The sequence below is a fragment of the Camelus dromedarius genome, chromosome 9 (assembly GCF_036321535.1).
Source record: "Camelus dromedarius isolate mCamDro1 chromosome 9, mCamDro1.pat, whole genome shotgun sequence".
Classification (NCBI taxonomy): domain Eukaryota; kingdom Metazoa; phylum Chordata; class Mammalia; order Artiodactyla; family Camelidae; genus Camelus; species Camelus dromedarius.
This window is the reverse complement of record NC_087444.1, coordinates 20,359,855-20,380,763: the sequence shown is the minus strand read 5'-3', so window position 1 is coordinate 20,380,763 and position 20,909 is coordinate 20,359,855. Positions and strand designations below refer to the sequence as shown.

General features: G+C 44.8%; 1 long non-coding RNA gene and 1 other non-coding gene across 2 annotated transcripts; both read left to right on the top strand.

Moving 5' to 3' along the window:
• The first annotated feature begins 5,288 nt into the window (after nucleotides 1-5,288).
• Nucleotides 5,289-20,267, top strand: LOC135322016 (uncharacterized). The gene is made up of 3 exons (XR_010382248.1): nucleotides 5,289-5,347; nucleotides 6,644-6,692; nucleotides 19,838-20,267. It is a non-coding gene; the product is annotated as an uncharacterized LOC135322016 (long non-coding RNA).
• On the top strand, nucleotides 9,858-9,933 carry TRNAI-AAU (transfer RNA isoleucine (anticodon AAU)). The gene has a single exon. It is a non-coding gene; the product is annotated as a tRNA-Ile (tRNA).
• Nucleotides 20,268-20,909: the final 642 nt, after the last annotated feature.

Below are 20,909 nucleotides of genomic sequence, written 5' to 3'. Positions count from 1 at the left end.
ATCCACTGAACGCCCTGCCGTCAGAGAGAAAACAGAAGAACGCAAATCTGATCCTCTCCTTACCCACGTGATGTCCTCTAACAGAGTCTCATCACCTAGCGTGAAACCTCAGATCTCTTCCACAGCCCATGAGGCTTTTCATTGACGGGCTCATTCCCCCAACCTTGTTTTCTACCACCGCTTCCCTTTTACCACGTGATCTGGTCACAGAGAACCACTGGCTCCCTGGACTGGCTGCCCTTCGTCCTCTCCCACCTTAGGACAGGCTGTCCCCACTGCCTGGGATGTGAGAAATAATAACGACAAGAATACTGTTACTGTTTATGGGTCACGTACCGTAGGTCAGACACTCTGCTAATGAAACCATGTGCATCAGCATAATAATTCTGTAAAAAGGTGCTCTCGTGATCTCCACTTTACAAATGAAGAAACTAAGGCTTAGGAGAGGTTAAGAGACTTACCTGAGGTCTCACAGCTGATAAGTGGCAGAGCCAGGATGTGAATTCAGGTTTCAATGAGACAGATCCCGCTGCATCTCCTCCGGTGGATGTGATCAATTTTGGTCACGTTCTAAAACCCAACGGCCACATCCCTTTATCCTGAAACCTTCTCTGGCCTCTCCTTCATAAGCAGTTAGTTAATTCCCTCCTTCCTGCCGCTGCACCTTGTTCATAACTGCATTATATCAACCATCTCCCTTCTGTCCTGGACCTGCCGGCGGTGCCTATTCACATATCACAGCCCTCTCTCTCCAGGCAGCCATGCTGTATACCGTGGGTTTTACCTCCAACCCAGGCTGTGGCTGACTGAACATGGAACAGACACCTAACCCCAAAGGGCTCGTCTGCAGGCTTGGACTAGAGCCGTGACGTGTACGTGTATCTGTCTAAACGGAGAGCTCCTGGAAGCTGTGTCTGCCCATGGAAGTGCTCCACTCAGATCTACAAAAGCACCTGCTGTGGGCAATGAACTTGACAGCCTCCAGCTGCTGCCTTTTGTATCCATCATGGCGTTTCCACTTCTCCCAGTCTGTCCTCAGCCAGCAAGAACACCGGCGGTCCTGGAGCTGGTCTGTTCCTGCCCCAGGGGGAGTGCCTCCCTCCAGCAGCCTTGGTTTGGGAAGCTCTCCGCTGGCCTGGCTGAGACCTGCTCAGAGCTGCCCTGGGTCTGACCCTCCTCCTTCCTGCGCTTTTTCACAGGTGTTGTTAGACCTGCATCAAGTCTACAGACTCTCCTCACCTGCTCCTGCTTCTCTCTCGTCAATCTTTCACGGGCATTTCCCCCCGTACATTTCTTACACCTCAAATTGTTTTGGTGTCTGCTTCGTGGATGATTCTAAAATGACACAGAAGCAGAAACCATCTTTATACACCCAACACATAGCAAGTGTCCAATAAATGTTTGCTGACAGAGCATCTCCCTGACCGTTGTTGGTTCTCCCCATCCATCCCTAGACCGCTTCCTGAGCAGTCCTAGAGCAGGACTGCGTGCAGGTCACTTTCTTTCCTCCCCATGGGCGAAGGAATAGCAAATAAAAGAGGAAATGATACCATAGTTTAGGTTTTTTTAATGTCGTAATTAACATCATTAATAGTTACATTAATGATGTGAATGCAATGTCTCTAATTGCATTATGGGTTTTTAAAAAAGGAGAAATTCAAAACAGCAGGATGACTTTTGATCACTGAGTAATGAACACGGGTTTGAAATGGTTTTAGAAAATTGGAAATTCACTGGTGTGCAAGTGCCTCTGTTCCTCCCACCCAACGTGATTCCTTTGGGAGTTTGATGCGATGGGCTCTGGTGACCGCCCGTCTCCCTCTTTGTGCTCCGCAAGGAGAGCTCAGAATCCTCAGCTATCCTCGGAAGCGCCTCTCTCCCCCATTACTAATCTTTAATTCAGGATTCGATGTCTTCTATAGTTGCCCACTTCCTATGGGTGGCATCAGGACTGCCAAGTCTTCACTCCTAGGGGGTGCCCTTCCCATCATAATTCCTGGGGATGGCAGCCCCTTGAGTCATGCAAAGCACAGCCCTGTGTGGGTTCCCCTTCCCCAGGGCAGCCTTCGGGGAAACCTTTTCCTCCCACAGACTCTACAGCTTGAAACTAACCCAAAACAATTTCTCTGTGATCTGATGCATTCTGCCTTCCCTGGCAAATTTCCTTGAGAAAGACTCTTCATGTGGTGTTTTTGGCATGAGAGTCCAAGAAAGGGTTATAATAAGCATCATCTTGAAGCCTTAACTACAGTCTCTGGTTCTGCAAATACCATAATGACAGACTTGCATTCTCGGGCCTAAGAAATGTTGTGGGCCCTGGAGCTCACAAACGTCCTAGGCATGTAGGCTTTATTCTTGTTTGTGCCTGGGATCCAAGGAGAAAATAGGGGGTTCCAAGCGCCAGTTCGCACAACACTCTCAAGGAGGCCGAGAGGGGATCTCGAGTGTGCTTCTGTGATGAGAAGGTGAGCAGGACACATCTGTGTGGGTCTCGTGGTGCCTCTGGGCCATGGGGCTGGGGGAGTGCAGCATCAGGGTGGTGTTTTAGCACCTTAGGGGCCAAAAGCAGAGGCTGGGATGAGGCCTGGACAGATGGAATGAAGCCTCTGTTCACACCTGCCTGTGGTCAGGAATGCTCATGGTTACTGCTGGAACTGGAGACAGAAGGGCTCACATAACATCAGAGGGTTACTGAGGGGTTACCTTGCTGGAGTCTTGAAACGGTGAGCACCAGGCTTCCTGGTGTGCCCACCCCCTCCCTCCCCCAGCCCCACCCCCTCCTTCCCCCTAGCCCCACTCCTCCCTCCCCCCAGCCCCACCGTCTTCCTCCCGCAGTCCCACCCCCTCCCTCATTCTCTCTGGGTGGTTGCCCTGGGTCCTATCTGGCCATTCCCTAGGCCTAAGGCAGATTCAGTCTCATGAAATTGACTCCAGCACTCGTTTCAAATCCACGCGTACCTTTATTTCACAGAAGACAAATGTGTTTGAGGAATTCAAGTAAAAATACCAAAATTTTAAAGCCTTGTATTTTTGATAGGAAGGAAGGCCTAGTGAAAAGGACTTCCGTTGAGAGTATTTTTATAAATCACACCCAGTTTGTAAAGCCAGGTTTTTCATCCATTAAGTTCTTTCAGCCTGGATAAAACTGCATTTTCCTAAGGAAACTGGAATCCTTGTGAATTGCCGTAACTTTCAGGATTTTTGCAGAGAGGGACACAAAGCTGTGAGCTGGCTGTCTGGGGGACACCGTCAGGGCCCTAGTGCTGGCACAATACTGACCTGGAAGGTGGGATGCAGTAAGACAGGCCAGAGGATTTCCTCCTCTGAGCACATTCTCCTTGAATAGCACCTCGGCAGTAATTTTTACAAGGTGATATTGTAGCACAATGGTTACTCAGACTGCAATGAAAATTCAGGGCCAGAAGCAGAGGGAAACTGAGGGTCAGTCTGCTCAGGTGGCAACTAGTTGGTGATGGTTGTACTAGTCAGCACCAGCTGCTGTAATAAGTACCACAGACTGGGCGGCTTAAATAGCAAAGATTTATTTCTCACAGTGCTGGAGACTGGAAGTCCAAGATCAAGGTGCCAGCCAATTGAGATTCTGGTGAGAGCCCTCTTCCTAGCTTGCAGATGGGGCCACCTTCTCACTGTGTCCTCACATGACAGAGAGAGAGGAAGCAATCTGCCTGGTGTCTCTTCATACCAGGGCACTGATCCTAACAGATCAGGGCTCCACCCTACGGCCTCACTGAACCCTAAATACGTACTTATAGGCACCATTTCCAAATACAGTCATATTTGGGGTTAGGTTTTCAACATATTGAGACAGGAGGGAAAAGGGCAGGGCACAACCATTAAAAAAGCATGACACAGCCATTGAGGATATGACATAAACTGCTGAGAACCAACTGGGCCCAAGATAATTTGACTTCCAGTAGACCTTGAGCCTCATTATATGATCATTGTAATACATTCGCTGCTAAATGACACACCCACAGGTGCCATGACAGATCGCAGGCTGACTATAAAAGGCCAAAAAGTGGGCAGGGGCCCACATTCCCTCCCCTCCTCCAAACAGTTGGAATAATCCTCCCACTTGTTAACATCTGAAATTACCCAGCCCAGGGGGGAGGGTGTAGCTCACGTGGAAGAGCACATGCGTAGCTTAGCATGCACGAGGTCCTGGGTTCAGTCCCCAGTACCTCCTCTAAAAATAAATAAACCTGATTACCTCCCCTCCACTGCCAAAATTAAATAATTAAATAATACAATAATAAATTAATTAAATATAAAAAAATTTTAAAATATTACCCAGCCCATAAAAACCACTCTCAACACCTTGGGGACACTCTCCCTTCTGAAACAGACCACATTCTGTCTATGGAGACTGTATCTCCCTAAATAAACTTGCCTTCACTTTACTATGGCTCACTCTTGAATTCTTTCCTGCACAAGGCAAGAACGTACTCTCATGTAACAATATGATTTTTTTGGGGGGGGGTGGGGAGGATACAATTTGGTCCACAGAAGTGGTCAGTGAAACATTCAGGAATGAGGGTACCCTCAGAGGTGTCTGCTGTCCTTCCAAAGCCCCAGGCCCCAGCCTCTGGCCTGCCCACGCCTAGGCGCCTCCCCAGCTTAGAAGCTGGCTGTGCTTGGGCCACATCACCCGAGGGGCGGGGGTGGGGGGGTGCCCCTGAGCCACGGTGCAGGAGCCCAGGCTGGCAGAGCTGCCTGGACAGCTGTCTTTCTGGGGAGCCCAACGGTCAGGCCCTGGATGAGCCTGGGGGAGGAGAAGGAGCCACAGAGAGAGTAACAAATGTCATCTGTTACTCAGCAGAAGCATGACGCCTCCTGGAGTGAGGACCCAGGAGCCTTTCTTAGTGTGTGCTTGGGCAGAATGCCTCATGCATTTCACAGGTTAAACCACTGAACCACGAGGGCCTCTGCGTGCCTGGCCTGTGATGTGGAGAAAGTTCACCATCTGTGAAGGCCAGGTTAATCTGCTAATTAAAAAACACTTGGGATTTGTCTAACATTACGAAGAGCTCCAATTATAGGCACAGAACTGTCTCCCAGCCCTTTCTTCTTCCTTGTGCACCCTGGAAAGTGTTGTGGTCTCCACTCCTGCTCCCCCTAGTCTGCACTCCCATCCCCAGCCCTGGCTGCGGTCCTTTCTCAGCCTTCGTTTTTAGAACCATGAGTGGTAATGACCTTCAAACCTCAGGGGACATTCTTCCATTGTCAGAGAATCCAGCCACGCACTCGGGGCTGTCCCGACTCAAGATTTCATTCTTCTAGCGATGAGTCACTGCTGCCATCTTGTTCCCATGCTTCCTGCAAGGAGGTAAGGCCAGGAAAAGAAAGGAGGGCGGGGTGCCCGGCCAGCTCCTGTAGCACCTGCAGGCCTGGGTGCGCTCCGGCCATAAAAGTCTGTGGAGGATGGAGGAGGCAGGAACGGGAGCCAGCCTGCTGTCCTCAACAGGGGCAAAAACCATGCCTCTGGGAGGGCAGAAGGGTCACATGGCGCCACACGGCCCTCTAGGTGGGGGGCCCAGGGCAGTGCCGCGAACACAACGGGCTTTGGGCTCCAACAGGCCTGGCTCTGAAGTCCAGACCCACTGCTTCTAGCATCCTGGACATGCTCCCCAGCCTCCTGGAACACCCTTTTCCTCACTTTATGCCCCTTCAAAGGGTCATCGTGGAGGCTCAGGGACATGACCTGCGCAGACCACCCAGAGCAGCGCCTGGCATCAGACAGGAGCTGGGCACTGAGGAGGCTTCCTCTTTCTCCATCAGATCTTCCTTCTCTCCTTCCTCCTCCTAACAGGCTCCCCACACAAGGCCTCAGAAAGGCTCAGCAGCGTCCAGCCACCTCGCAAAGGCAACCTGCCACACACACACAGGGGTGCTTCCCACTTGGAAACAGAAACCCCTGCGGGAAGCTCTGGAAGCAGTGCACCTTGCTGGCTCCAGGGGGTCCTCAACCCTCTCATCTGTTGTCTCTCCACTCTGTTTGGCAATGATTTATTAGTAATTCTCACTTCCCAGATTCATGGCTAGAATCTGAAATCTTTTAAAAAGGCAGCTCTCACCATCATGGGCTCCATAATCATCATTCGGTATTTATGTCTGCGGCCTTCCTCCAGACACCATGTGTCTCCTTCAGTCTGGAAAGCGGAAGGCTGACAGGGGCTGCTGGAGGCCCACAAAGCCCCACGGGACGCGCAGGGCTCGGGAGCAAGCCCTTGTTCACTCCATCCTGGAAGTGCTGGTTGGGGAAGGGGTTGGTGACCTTGAAACAAGAGGACTTTCAGGTTACGTACATGAAAGGAATCTATTTCGGTTCCAGCAAGTAATAAACTCCCAGGACTCATTACCCCAGAGGGAGTGGAGGGTAAGCATAGAAAGTACGTCAACCGAAGTTTCAGGTAAATTCATGGTTGGCTGCTCTCCGTGTCGTGTGTCCCATGACCCCGTGACCTTGCCACCAGGAAGGACATCCAGCATCTGGCAGGACCTAAAGAAGAACTCTGTCCCCTTGGGCCTTGGTTTCTGGCCCGTGCAGTAGTTCATACGCCCCTGGGACTTCCCTGGATTTCTTAGATTTGTGATTTTTTAATGTTGTTCATCTGAATTGCAGGAGAGAGGAGGCAGCAATCCTGGAGAAAGGGGACTGAATCAACAGTGGGGTAAGACTCTTCCAGGCAGCATACCTTACAGTGATTTCTTTTTCTTGCCTAAAATTCCAGAGGCCTACACCCTTTTGAGACTGCAGCAATTTCCTAAGAGCATGGAGCATTTGCATTGGAAGGGAGTCGCTGGACCATTCCACTTACTGCAGTTTCTGCCCTGAACAGTTTTGTGCAATAGCAATTAGATTCAGAAATAGAAACAGTGACGATGCTCAAAATGCAGTTGCTGAGCTAAGTATCTTTGAAGCAAAAAAGCCTATATACCTAAGGGCTGAACATTTCCTCATTTATGCAACAAATATTTTGAGCACCAATTTTGAGCCATGTGCTTAGGATACAAAGATGAATAAGACATAAAAATATTTCTACCTTCTGAGAGGCCAGCCAGTGGGGAAAACAGGCAAACAGCTCCCATATTGCGGGTGTTACAGGGGCAGGGGAACGGGGGTCCACCTCTATCTGCAGGAGTCAGGATTTGAAGCACCGCCAGGCATTCTCTGGTGGAGGTAAGAAGAGGGAGAGAGGGATTCATGCGGATAAGAGTGTGGAACAGTTGAAGTGCTCAAGTTCACTATGGGTGGAGCTCAGGCTACCTGAGACAAAGAGGCAGGAGGTGAGTCCGGAAAGAAGACATTGAGGCTGGTGGTCCAGACTAAGGAGCAGGGTGCTGATTTTGGAAGGGAAGCTGGAAAGTGGTATGATCAGATTCCAACTGTAGGAAGATCATCTTGAGATGACCTAGATGAGGATAAGGCTATGAGCAAGGACAGGAGTAAGCAGTGACTGGGATTTGCAGGAGAGCAATGACCGGGGACCAAAACAAAGCCTTAAGGTTGTTCCAAAGGTAGGCACCATGGACATATGGGGGAGGGAGAAAAGAGGGGGAGCTCAGGGATGAATTCCTGGTTTCTTTGAGTGGATGGAAGTACCAGTTGTTGGCTGGTACCTGGGTGCTAAGGGGAAAATGTGCTGGAGAAGACAATGATTACGTTTTTGATAGGCTGCTCTTGCTTTTTAAATGAGGCAGTCAAACTGAGGTACCCCTCAGGTGATGTGTATAGCAATCCAAGTCTCAGAGAAAGGTGTGGTCTGGAGATCACGGGTCCCAGGGACAACAGCAGGTGGAGATGAAACCTTGCCTAGGGAGAGTACAAACATGGACAGAGGAGCAAACTAAGGGTGCTGCACCAGAGAACGCCAAGGGCAGAGGAAAGTGAGCTCCACAAGGAGAGCAAGCAAAGAGGAGACAGGCTTATCAGAAAACAAAGGAAGGGTGACTTCAGAAGAAAGGGGAAGTGTTTGAAGGTGTTGAATGATGCAAAGGTCAAGGAATGTAAGGAGTGAAAAGGAGTCATCAGATCTGGCACCTGGGTCCCTACTGCTGACCAGGTAGAAGATGATTCTGTAGGAGATGCTGGGAGAAGCCAGAGGCAGTAGGTCAAGAAGTGAATGAGATGCAGGAAGTGGTAACAGTAGGTAGACTATTCCAGAAACTCAGCTAGGAAGGGAAGGAGAGAGCTTGGAGGATTCCCCAAGGAGGAAAGTTCAGTAGAGGAAACTAGAATATAATGATTTGCATGGGAAAAGGCTTTAAAGGAGATTTAAGAGAGACAAAATTGATGGAGAAAGCATGTAGAAGGTGCTCAGAGCTGAGCTCAGCTGTCATGTGCTCCGTTTTCCTTCCCTGTTCCATCACTTCTCTGCAACCCTGTGACATCCACTTGGACCACTCACCCAACATCTTCAGACACTGCTTTACAGCATGTTTATTTGAGTGTATATCTTCTCTTCTGTAATTAATTTTGTGTCTCTTTCAGGTCAGGAACTCTGTCTGAAACATTTTTGTTGTAATCCATGGAGCTTTTTTTTTTTAAATAGAACTGAGTTTCACAGTATTTTTTCAGTTGAGGTGTAACTTACACTGAAGAACACAAAGAGTGTAGCTTTATGAATTTTTGTGTATGTATGTATGTATATGTCCATGAAGCCAACGACTCCAACCTACAGCATACTTTCAGCACACTTGAAGGCTCTCTCATGGCCCCACCCAGACAGTATCCCTCACAGAAGTAACCATCCTCTGACCTCTATTGCTATAGTTTTGCCTGTTTCTTCGTCTTCTTATAAATAGGATCACATGATGTATGTTCTTTGGTATCTAATTTCTTTCTCTCAGTAATGTGTCTTTTGTTGTGTGCAAGGGTTAGCAAGTTTTTTATTGCTATGAAGTATTCCACTATGGAAATACATATCACAGTTTTTCTATCTGTTGATAGATACTAATGTCTTTCCCCATCTGGGGCTATTAGAAATAGTGCTGCCACGAACATTCTTGGCTACATGCATTGGGGTCATAGCACTCATTCTGTTGGGTGTATGTCCAAGAATGGTATCGCAGGGTAACAGGGTGGACGTTTGTTCAGCTTCAGTAGATGCTGCCAAAGTGTTTGTGCCAATTTATATTCCCTTGCAGTGTATGAACGCTCTGGCTCTACAGTATTTTTAAATAAAATGCAATTCAATAAGGAATGCTTAAAATATTGAAAAGAGCAACAGCTTTCAAGAACCCTCAACACTTCAGAAGTATCTGTCAATATGTTAATGATAACTGTGTAAATAACAGGTCACGCTTCTATCCACTAAGTCTTCCATCATAGAACCCCGTGTTGGCCTAGTTTGAATTGAGGTAAGTTCTTATATAGAAGTGAATTTCTTTACTTTTATAATGTATCATTGTCACTAATTTTAAAAAGCTTTCTCACCTCACATTCATGTTCATGAGACTTTATTTTAATGCTCAATTATGCATCTGAGTTTTCTGGAAACAGGCAGAACTGCCTTATCCTAACATGATTTATGTGTCTTGCTGTCTCAGGAGTCAGCATGAATTCAATGATTTATTCATGTGTTCACTCCGTAAATATACCATGTGTTCACTCCGTAAATATACACTGAGCAGCTACTCCGTGCTGGGCACCATACTGAGCACTGGGAGGTAGGGAAAGGGGGATATAAAGAATACTCAGATTCCCCAAAAAACTAAAAATAGAGTTACCATACGATCCAGCAATCTCCCTCCTGGGCATATAGCCAGAGAAAACACTAATTTGAAAATATGCATGCACCTCAATGTTCACAGCAGCACTATTTACAATAGCCAAGGGAGAAGGGTATAGCTCAGTGGCAGAGCACATGCTTAATATGCACAAGGTCCTGGGTTCAATCCCCAGTACCTCCATTAAAATAAATAAATATAAATAAATAACCTAATTACCTCCTCCCTAAAAAAATTAAAATACAATAGCCAAGGCATGGAAGCAGCCTAAATATCCATCGGCAGATGACTGGATAAAGATGTGAGATATGTGTGTGAGTGTGTGTATACGCGCGTGCGTGCACGCGCCTGAGTGTGTGGTAGAATACTACTCAGCCATAAAAAAGAGTCAAACAATGCCATTTGCAGCAATATGGGATGGGCCTAGAGATGACCATTCTAAGTGAAGTAAGTCATAGAGAGAAAGACAAATATCATATGCCACTTATATATGGAATCTAAAAAAATGATACAAATTAGCTTATTTACAAGATAGAAACACTCACAGACATAGAAAACAAACGTATGATTACAAAAGGGGAGGGGAAAGGATAATTTAGGAGTTTGGGATTAGCAGATACAAACTACTATATATAAAATAAACAACAAGGTTCTGCTGTATAGCACAGGGAAGTATATTCAATATCTTGTAATAACTTACAATGAAAAAGACTGTGTATATTTGTGTGTGTGTGTGTGTATGAATCACTATGCTGTACAGCAGAAAGTAATACAACATCATAAAACAACTATATTTCAATTTAAAAAAATTGGGAGAAAAAAAAAGAATCCTCAGAATCCTCAGTTATGTGGATTCTGCCCTCAAAGAACTTGGTCTAGAAGAAGACATGGATATAAAGAACTAAAATGCAGTGTAGAAAGTTAGCAGGTCTCATACTTCATTGAAAGGTTTTCTACTAGGGCAAAGCTGGTACCAACTTAGGTGGAACTTTAGCAACAGAAACTGTCATGTAATAGGTCAGTTGTCATCTGTCTGAGTGGAGACAAGCAGGTCCTCTGAAGGCAAATCTTTTTTCTCAAGTCACTTGAGTATTCCCTCAATGTAAGCTTCATAGGCACCCATTATCTAGAGGGGAAAGAAGTGACAGGAACTTTTCTGTGTTTGACAAAGCCTGATCTTTTAAATACCCCTAGGAAGAAAATAGACCAAATTACTTAAAGTCAAAGAACCTCTTAGAACCTAGAAGTCCTAGATCCTGACATGTTTATCATCTTTCCAATTATTGAGATGGTTTGAAATGGTGTTAGCTGGCAGCAAAGGGTCCAAGAACCCCCAAGAGAAAGTCATTAAGCTCAATGTCAGGCCTAGATGGTTGACACAGGAGTGCTGATTCTGGCCCAGTGAGCAACCAAGGACAGAAGCCCCACTCTTTGAACCCCCATGCCAGCACAAAGGACCTACTCTGGGAACAGCAGCTGAGTATGTGAGTGTGACCCTGGAATCCAAACAGAGAACATCCTTAGCTGAAAATAACTTGGGAGACAGTAGGATGTGAATATTTAAAAGCTGAATTCCTATTCATACTCCAGGCTTCATACCAATTATAGGCTTAGCAGATATTGTTGGGTATTCTAGCAGTTTTCATCCCATATTCCCTCCAGATTCCTTCTATTTCTTGTGCACATGGGCTTCTGAGACCTTCCTACACGAAAATTTTCAGGGAAAAGGGACTGCTTTGTATATTCTGCCTCTAAGTCCTTCATGGGCTACTTAAGCTTTTAGGAGCAGGTCACAGTGGAGTACTTCTGTAGGGGTGAGCCAAGCTCAGCAAGCAAAGAGTAGAGAAGAGCACATGTTGAGAATACGGGCCAAGCTTAATTCAACATTCCATCCATGGTTTGCAAAGACAATAGAGTGACTCTGGGCAGCTCCAGCATGTCTACCTCTTAACTGGTGGTGTTCCTATCTGGGCCACTGCCCTCTGTGGTTGGTGTACAGTGTCATTCTGGGATCTTTTTTCTCCAGCCTCCTGGAAATAACTTGACTTCTCTCCTGTGTTGAAATTTCTGTTCCTATTATACCTTTCCCTTCCTTGGGAAGGTTGCATGGGAAATACATTTTTTGAGACACTGTATGTGAGACGTCTTTCTTCTATCTTGGTACATTTTGGATAATTTGGCTGGGTATAGAACTCTAGGTTGGAGAGCATTTCCTTTCAGAATTTTAAATACATTGCCTCATTTTCTTTTTGTTTCCAGGGATGCTACTGAGGAGTCCAAAGCCATTTCTAATTTCTTATTCTTTCTATGTGACTTTCTTCTTTCTCTCAAATTGCATAGACTCTATTTCCACCAATTTTTTGAAAATGTCCAATGAGGTGCCTAACTGTGGATCTATTGTTTTCCAAAGTGTTGACTATTTCATGTAGCCTTTGAAACTGGAAACTTTTGTCTTTTTCTAATCCCTGGGAAATTTGAGGGAGCCATTTCACTTGTGATTGTCTCCTTTCCATTTTCTATTTTTTCTTGTTCTCTCTCTGGAACTCCTATTATTTATAAATTGGACTTCTTGGACTAGTATTCTAATTTTGCTTTCTTTTCTCTTTATTTTTTTTAAAATATCTTTGAAATTTTGCTCTACTTTCTGAGAGACTAACGAGTTTTTAATTTCTCCTATTTTTAATTTCTAAGAATTTCATTTTAGCCTCTGAACCTTCCTTTTCTGTTTCACCCTGGTCTTTTTTTCTTGGATGTAATATCTTCTCTTGTCTCTGTAAAGAAATAGTTTACATAGAGTTGAATTCTCCTCTCCTTGCATGCTCTCAGTACCTCCACACACTACTTTTGTTTTTGTTTGTGTGTTGTTCACCTTGGTGTTTATTGTCCACGTTATCAGCTCTCCTCAGATAGTCAGTAGTATTTGGATATCCGATCATGATTAAGAGAGTGGACTATTCATCTATAATTGGGAGTTTTTAAGTTGATTGAAAACTCTGGGCAAGTGGGTGGAGCTTTAGACTTTGTCCTGCAATGTAAGACTGTTGGAGAACCCCCTATGTCAGTATTCCTAGTCTGTCTCTCATAGGTTATACAGATTCCCTAAATAATCTAAGTGTTTAAAAGAGTGCCTGACATGTGACAAGTATTCAATACTTGTTATTATTGTGTTAGTGATTGTTATTGTTGTTGTAGAAAATATGTACACAGGGAAGCAAATATATACACAATTCAGCTAATCAAAAGCCAATACCCTTGCTTGGATCTTTGTAGAAATTCACAAAAGTGCAATCATTTGCAGAGATTTGGACACAAACTTTCAATGGTGGCTTTGATGCTTCATGATTGAGTGGATGATAGAGAATGTGACCAGAAGGAAGATGCTTAGGGTTGACCTAGGAGAAGGTGGGAAGGTAGCTGATTTCAAAGGAGGAAGTGACTGGAAGGGATGCCAAGTGCTCACAATGGCTTCCAGAGAATGCTAATGGTTTACTCATTAAGTTGATATCTAAACACTTAAGACCTCTGCAGTCCTAGTGGAATGGGTTTTGGCACACTTGAGGGGAAGATTTGTTAATTAGCTCCATGACTCCTGCAGCAGCCGTCCATTTGATGGGTGATAGCACTGGAGGACCAGCTCTGCCAAGAGAGAGAAGGAATATTCCATTAATCTGGCTTTGGGTTATTAAGCCACTCTCTCGTCCTGTCACAAACAGATTGTGAATAACACTGTGTTCTCTGCCATTCTCCTTCTCTGCCTCCTTTCCCTTTTCACAGCCAGGGGAGGACAGTGAGTCTAGCAAAACCTCACTGTTCTCAACCCTGATGGGTGCTAGCTTGTCTGGACCTTGGTAGCAGAAAGGGCCCTCTTCTCCTTCTTCCCATACCTGCTGGTTGCCAGCCACCTGGGAGTCCCCTCCAGAAATCTGACCTGCAGCTTCTGCAGGGCTGGACTGCTGGCCAGAGTGGTGGATTCCTCCTGGGAGCTGGTGTAGCCTTTGGCAGGGGATCAGCTACGCAAATCATTGATTTCAACTGCTCAGCATCTTGTCTCAGCTCTTCTTGTGCGTCTGCCTCTCTCAATTCAATTCTAATAACTTTATTGGCACAAAGAGATGGAAAAAGCACTGCCAAAGTCAATAATCAAGTTTCTGCAACTGAGATAATTTGATTTTCTTTTTCTTTTTGGCGGTTGTTTCATGGAGATAAAAACTATGTGGCCTCATATTTGGTTTTATCTTTGGATTATTCTCTGGCAGGAGAGTTCATATGAAAAGGTCTGAGTCAGATCATTTCTCCCAGTTATATAGCTTCATTATTTTCTACTTCTTGGTGTATTCTTGTTTGTTTCCATGTCTTTTTCCATGCAATTATTTTAACGACCAGAAAATCAGGTAAGCAAATTATTTACTGATCACCTATGATGTCCCAGGCAGTGTGATGGGGTATTAAAAACATACACTATTTTTCACCTGGAGTAGGGAAAAGCTGGGGCAGGCTATAAAGTGATGAAATGTGGTTACCCATCCATCCAAGGCAACTAATCATGTAATTCCTATCAGTTAAGAGGAAAGATAATTGCATGGTTAAGTGTGTGGGTTCTCAGCTTTGCTTCTCTTTATGTGACTTTGGGCAAGCCTCCTTGTGCCTCAGTTTCCTTACCTACAAAAAGGGAATGATAACAGCAGTGCCTACATCTTAGGGTTGTTGTGAGAACTATGTAAGACCGAACATAAAGCACTTAGAAAAATCTCTAGCACTCAGCAAGTACTTAATAAATGTTAGCTATTATTACTGTTGTGACTTACACAGACCCTAATGGTTTTCTTGTCCAAGCTCCTCCTCTTCCCAGGGAGGATCTAAGAGGCCAGAGAGACTGACCTGTCCAACGTTACAGTTTGGGCTCTTTAATTGCAGACACAGATGCTAATTATCTTCACACCATGCTGCCCCGTTGGTCAATGGCATGAGTTTTGATCCTGGAAACTCAAGCAAAATTTTGGTGAGGGATTCCTCTCCAGCCCGCTACACAATGAACAACCCCTCAGAGATCATGCTGGGACTTTCACTGTCTCCTACTCACTTGACTTCCTGGAGTGGAGTGGCACAGTCAGGACCAGCATCCAGCCGAATGATGGGGTCAGGATGGTACAGTGGTTAACAGCCACAGTCTGGTGCCAGACTGACTTGATTCAAATCCTGGCCCTTTTTTTTTTAACACGCTGTGTGATCTCGGACCAATTATTCAACACCCCTAAGCCTCAAGTTATTCACGAGTAAACATGGGGAGTAATGACACTACCCCTTATTGCATCATCTTGAGGATGAGATGAAGTAGCATGTAAAGAGCTCAGCCTGGTGACTGGTACAGACTAATGCTGACACATGGGGGTGAATATGGGTTTTATAATCATTTTTGGTACTTTCTTTTACCCATGCTCACTTTACCCTCAAGACATCCCTCTAGGAGAGGAAGGAGAGATTCTTTTCTTCCCAGCACCTCTTCATACAGGTTAACTGTGCATCATAGCTGGCAAGTGGCAGCAGGGGGACCTGACCACACAGAGGCTTTAGTGACCCTAAAGCCGTGTTCTTTCTCCTATATTTACACCTCCAGGACTAAACAAACCTGAAATCGTCCTTGTTATCGAGAGGGGAGGGGGAAATAAAAAAGAAAAACTTGGAAAATGAATAGAGTCATGACAAGGGGGATGTTGTAGTGATGTTTTTGTTAGACAAATTAAATAAAAACACACACAAATGAAGCAGAGATGAAAGAAAGGAAACTCCATGCAGCCCCAAAAGGACCAAACAATAACAATCAGCCTGCTGTCCACAGAGAAGGACAAACCTGTAGTTAGAAGCTCCCTTGGAAGTTAAGGCCAGGAGACTGGTGTAGGGAAATGAACACTTTCAGCTTATCCCAGATCAGGTGCAAAAAGAAAGACAGGGAGAGAGAAGGGAAGAGGGCCATGGGACCAAGGGTCAGATCAGAGTCTGCAAAGACTGTGCAGTGCTCATGAAAATGGTTCTAAAGATGAACGTGGTTTGCTAAGATAATAACCTTTTCATTCTTATAACCACGAGTCAGGGAGCCAGTGTGTTCCAGAGGACTGTTCATGAAGCCAGGATACAGTCGGATGAGAGGAGGGAAAGGTGCCCATTTGCTGCAGATCTTCCTTCTCCCTTGCTTCCCGAGCGGCTGTAAATCTGAAGGAGGCTCTGCTGAGACCCGCTGAGGAGACAAGCCATTTTTGTCTGAAGCAGCCTCCTGAAGTGATACTGAAGCCAGGAGTCAACCCACCTACCAGCTGCCCCGCTCCCTGTGCCTTGCACGGTCTGGCTGGTCCGCCTTCTCTGCAAAACCCCTCCCAGGCACCAGCCACTCTCTGGATTGGTGGGAAACCTGAAAGCTCTCTGGGCATCAGTTTCCCCAACTTCTGTTGTTGGTGCATGTAGCAGGGGCCTGGGAGTTTAGAGGATGAGACGAAAGCTTGAATCAGGAGGTGCAGCTGGTTCACAATCTTGTGGGGTTGGGGCACGATGGACATGGAGGAGACTGGGACCTGGACCTGCCTCCTTCCTCATCCCCTGCACCACAATTATAGAGTTCAATCACAGAAGTACAGAATGCAGAGAAACTGGCCCTTCTCACAGTCCTTGAGCTCCCCAAGTATAGACGGTCACCCCACTAATTGAAGAATTTGGACCTAAAAAGCAGGCAACATGGGTCCTGCACCAACCGGAGGAATCAGGTCCCCAGGGATGGCTGTGCTATCAGCAACATCACTGGGGCTCTGGCATATCTGGGACTTGCTTTGCCTCTGATAGTAACTGATAGTAACTTTCTGCTGCTTTCTCATTGGTGATGTTCTTCATCACCCAGCAAAACCTCCTAATTCCCCAAGTCAGCTGTCTGCTTGCACTGGGAGAGGCAGGGAGGAAATCTGTGCCCTGACTGCATGCTCTGCGGAGACAGAGACAGGAGCCAGGTCTGTCCACCCCAGACCTCAGTGCCTCAGATGTCTGCCGCCCTCTGTACCTCTCTGTTGATCAATCTCTGGGGAAACTCTGGTGGGTATTTTACTCTTCAGTGGAGAAGGGGTGGCCGCCAAGGCAGCTGGGCATGGGAAGGAAAGAAAGCTGTGAAAATCTGAGAAACAAGAGAGCAAGCTGGGCCTCATACACTGGAAGGAAGTAAGGATGGGAAGGAGTAGAGGGGAAGAGTGAGAAGTGGGCACCACGGAGAGGGGATGGGAGATGGCATTCCTGCCTTGAAGGGTATGAGAAACTTCGAGTAGATTCACAGAGGAGACCAATCAAGGCCTGGGATGGTGCCAGTGGTGAGTGTAATGAGGGGTCCCAAAGCTGGGTGCTCGCCTGGGACAGGCAGAGGAAGGAGCATCTAGAATTCTGTTTCATTTGCTCTCCATCCCCAGGCTTCCAGCAACATTGGCATGTCCTGACTTCACCCAGTGGGAGTAGCGCTTGTCCATGGGTTAGGGATGTTTCGGTTGGTGCCTTTTTTTTTTGAAACCAGCTGCTGAAGAAAAGGTGCAGGGCTCAACCCATGTATTTGAGAATGGCATTTGCTTGTGGAGAAGGAACCTTCTGCTCCTTGAAACTGCAAAACCTGTGCCCTCATGGGGTGCACAGTTTTGTATTCAGTAAGTTCAACTAGGAAGCAAAAGCCATCATGCGGTTTGGATTTATTGGTAATTCCATTTTTAAGCCAACATTTGTAAAGTGCTGTGTAATTTTAAACAACCTGATACATGATCCACTTGGTTCTTGAAATAACTTTACTAGTTCTATTTTATTAGGTAAAATGGAGGTCTTAAAAAAGATTCAGACAAGGTCACACAGCTAACAAGTGTCCGTCCAACTTCTTGATATCGCTGTTCTGTTTTGCTTATTTCCTCACATGTAATCTTTTTTCCCATCACGATACCCATCAAGGATATCACAAAGCTATAGCTTAGAGCCCTTGGATAAGTGTCAGGGTATCAAGGAATCTCCCAAAATTATATGCAGATTTTGCAAAAGAGTGCACATTGGCTCTTTTTCTGGGGAGGAGGGGTCCATCCATAGTTTGAGCAGATTCATGAAAGTGTTCATGACACACAAAATATTAAATAGCACATCATAAAAAGAAAAGCTATATTGCTGAACACTTCTTTTCACCCAATACCTACCCACCCCCCATACACTCCAGTGCAAGTATGACATCCTCCAAACTAAGCCCTTTTTAATTATTCCAAATATTTGGCACAGGGCTGCCTAAAACATTCAGATTGATTGAATCTTCACTTTTATTGGAATGTTTTGGCTCTGTGTAAATGCAACCTATCTCTCTCTTGTCCTGATTCCCCCCACCCCCGTGTCTTTTTCTTCCTATTTCCATCCACAATGAGGAGGGGAGATGGCAGACGGGCAGGAGATGGTGATTCTAGTCCTCTTTAGAATGCTGTCCTTCAGCCTCTTTAACAGACACTCTTGGTTTCCCACCCAGAATCCCTGTTTGTTTGTTTCTCCTCAGTGTGGTCATGAACTTTCCTGAACTTGGCCCTATTCCCAGGCCTAGCACATCAATCTTGATAATCTCACCAATCATGGTAATTTTATTCTCCTTGCTAAGAATTGGCTTAAGAAGAAACATGTAACTCAATTCTGGTTAATGAGATTGGAGGGTAACTCTTCTGGGAAAGATTTTAGCTTTTTAAAGAACTACAAAGAGTATAGAGGTCTCTCTCCTACCTCTGAACATGGTTGCACACAGATATGATCCTTGGAGCTGCGGCAGCCATCTTGTGCCATAAGGGGAAATGGCTGACAGAGTGAAGATGGATGAGCAGAAAGTACAGAAAGACCTCAGGTCTCTGATGAGATTGTTGAAATATTAAGTTAACCAACCAAGGAACTGCCTTCCTTCTAAACTCTATGTTATGGGAGATAGCAAATGATCTCATTGGTTAAGCCATTTTGAATCGAGTTGACAGTGACTTGTTGGCAAAATCATCCTAATTAACATAAGTACCTTGCTATGGAACTACCTTCTATGGAATGCCTTAGAGTGAGATCATTTGCTCTTTTTGAGAGAGACTCATAGAGAATACAGAGCCAGTGTAACTGGGTGAATAACCAAAATAGGAGAGTTTAGGTAAGAGCTCATGAATTAACCTATATAACCCTGAATTCCAAATTTTAGAAGAGATTTTTGAAATAATTTAGGTGAGTTTTAGACTCTGACCAATGGACCCCTATAGTTATGTGGGGATGCTTTAGAAACCTATAGACAGTTGACTCAAATTCATTTAGAATTGTGTTCTACAATTTAAAAATTCTTCAATTAAAAAAAAAACGCAGTTAAATACTTCACACACCAAATGTTTTTATACGGGAGACAACCAAGATATTAAATTGTGCTTCCAGCTTTGCAAGCTTCTGTGCATACAGCTCCTGCCATAAATATTCTGTAAACGTTCATTGATTTAGAATGTGCAGCTCTGTACTGGTTCTTTCTATATTACTATTATTATCTAAACGCCGGCCTTCCTAAGTCTGCTTGCATAAAATCATACATGTGAGTGTCAAGTAGAGCACGCATGGGCCCTGTGAAATCAAGTGTCAGGTGAAATATACTTTTGCTCAGCCCCGTATGGTGGTGGTACAATAATAAGTTTTAAACAATCGGGCAAGTGTTGTGATGCAAAGACTGTGTCACATTATGTATAGTTTTAGCACCTACTGTACAGTTGGAAGGCTTCTCTCTTCCTTTTATAGACAACAAGCTCGCCTTGGCAAGGTGAAGCTTCTAGGTAAATCCTAGATACCTGGTCAGGACAGACATTCAACCTAAAATATATATTCAGTGTTCCAAGCCAAATAAATTTGTCTATTTTAAAATTTCGAGTAAACATCTGACAGAGACAGGCAATGGAGAACCTGGGACATCACTGACATTTTGTAATTGCTAGTAAGTTGTTGTTATGATGTATCCAGCACCGTTCTAAGGCCCCACCTATACTGACCGATGTAAACCACCCAACAACATTATAACATCAGAACTATTAATGTTCCCCATTTACAGATGAAGAACCAAGACAAAGGAACTGGGCCAGCAAGTGGTAGCTCAGCATTTGAACCAACAAAGTTTGCCTCCAGAATCTGGACTTACTCACTGCATTGTATTTCCCTTTGAACAGTGAAGAATTTCTGGACAGACCGGATGTTTCCCAGTTAAGGAAGGAGAGCAGGTCTTACCTGCTGTTATTGCTCCACTTTGAAGGGAGATTGTCCTCACAGCCTTCTTTCACACTTTCAGACCTGAAATTGCAGGGTGAAAAACTTGTATATTTGCAACCACTTATTTGTGTGAATTAAGATTCTCTCAATACTGTGCAACTAACACAAAATTTAAAAAGACATTGAATGAGCATCATTCACAGTTGCCAAGATATAGAAGCAACCTAAGTGTCCACTGACAGATGAATGAGTAAAGACAATGTGGTGTATGTATACAATGGAATAATACTCAGCCATTAAAAAAGAATAAAATTGTTTACAATTTGTTGTCTACATTTGCAATAACATGGATGAACTGGAAGGGTATTATGCTTAATGAAATAAGGCAGACAGAGAAAGACAGATACTATATGATATCACTTACATGTGGAATCTAAAAAGTAAAATAAACTAGTGAGTATAACAAAAAAATTAGCACACTCACAGATACAGAGAACGAACTAGTGGTTACCAGTGGGGAAAGGAAAGGGGGGCAGGGACAAGATAGGGGTAGCAGATTAAGAGGTACAAATCACTACATATAAAGTAAAAAAGCTACAAGGATATAATGCACAGCACAGGAAACAGAGCCAATATTTTATAACTATAAATGGAGTATAACCTTTAAAAATTATAAATCACCATACTGTATACCTGTAACTTATATAATATTGTATATCAACTATACTCGATAAAAAAAAATACACTGAATGGTGAGGCTGATATAAGACTGCAACTGCCACTGGTTTCCCTTGTTTTCAAATTTTATGTATTCATTGAAACTTCTTCTTATCTATTAGTGACAAGTAAATGTTACAAAACTCAACTTGCAAAGTGGATTTATGGTAATGTCCACCTCTGTCCTATTTAATAGACGT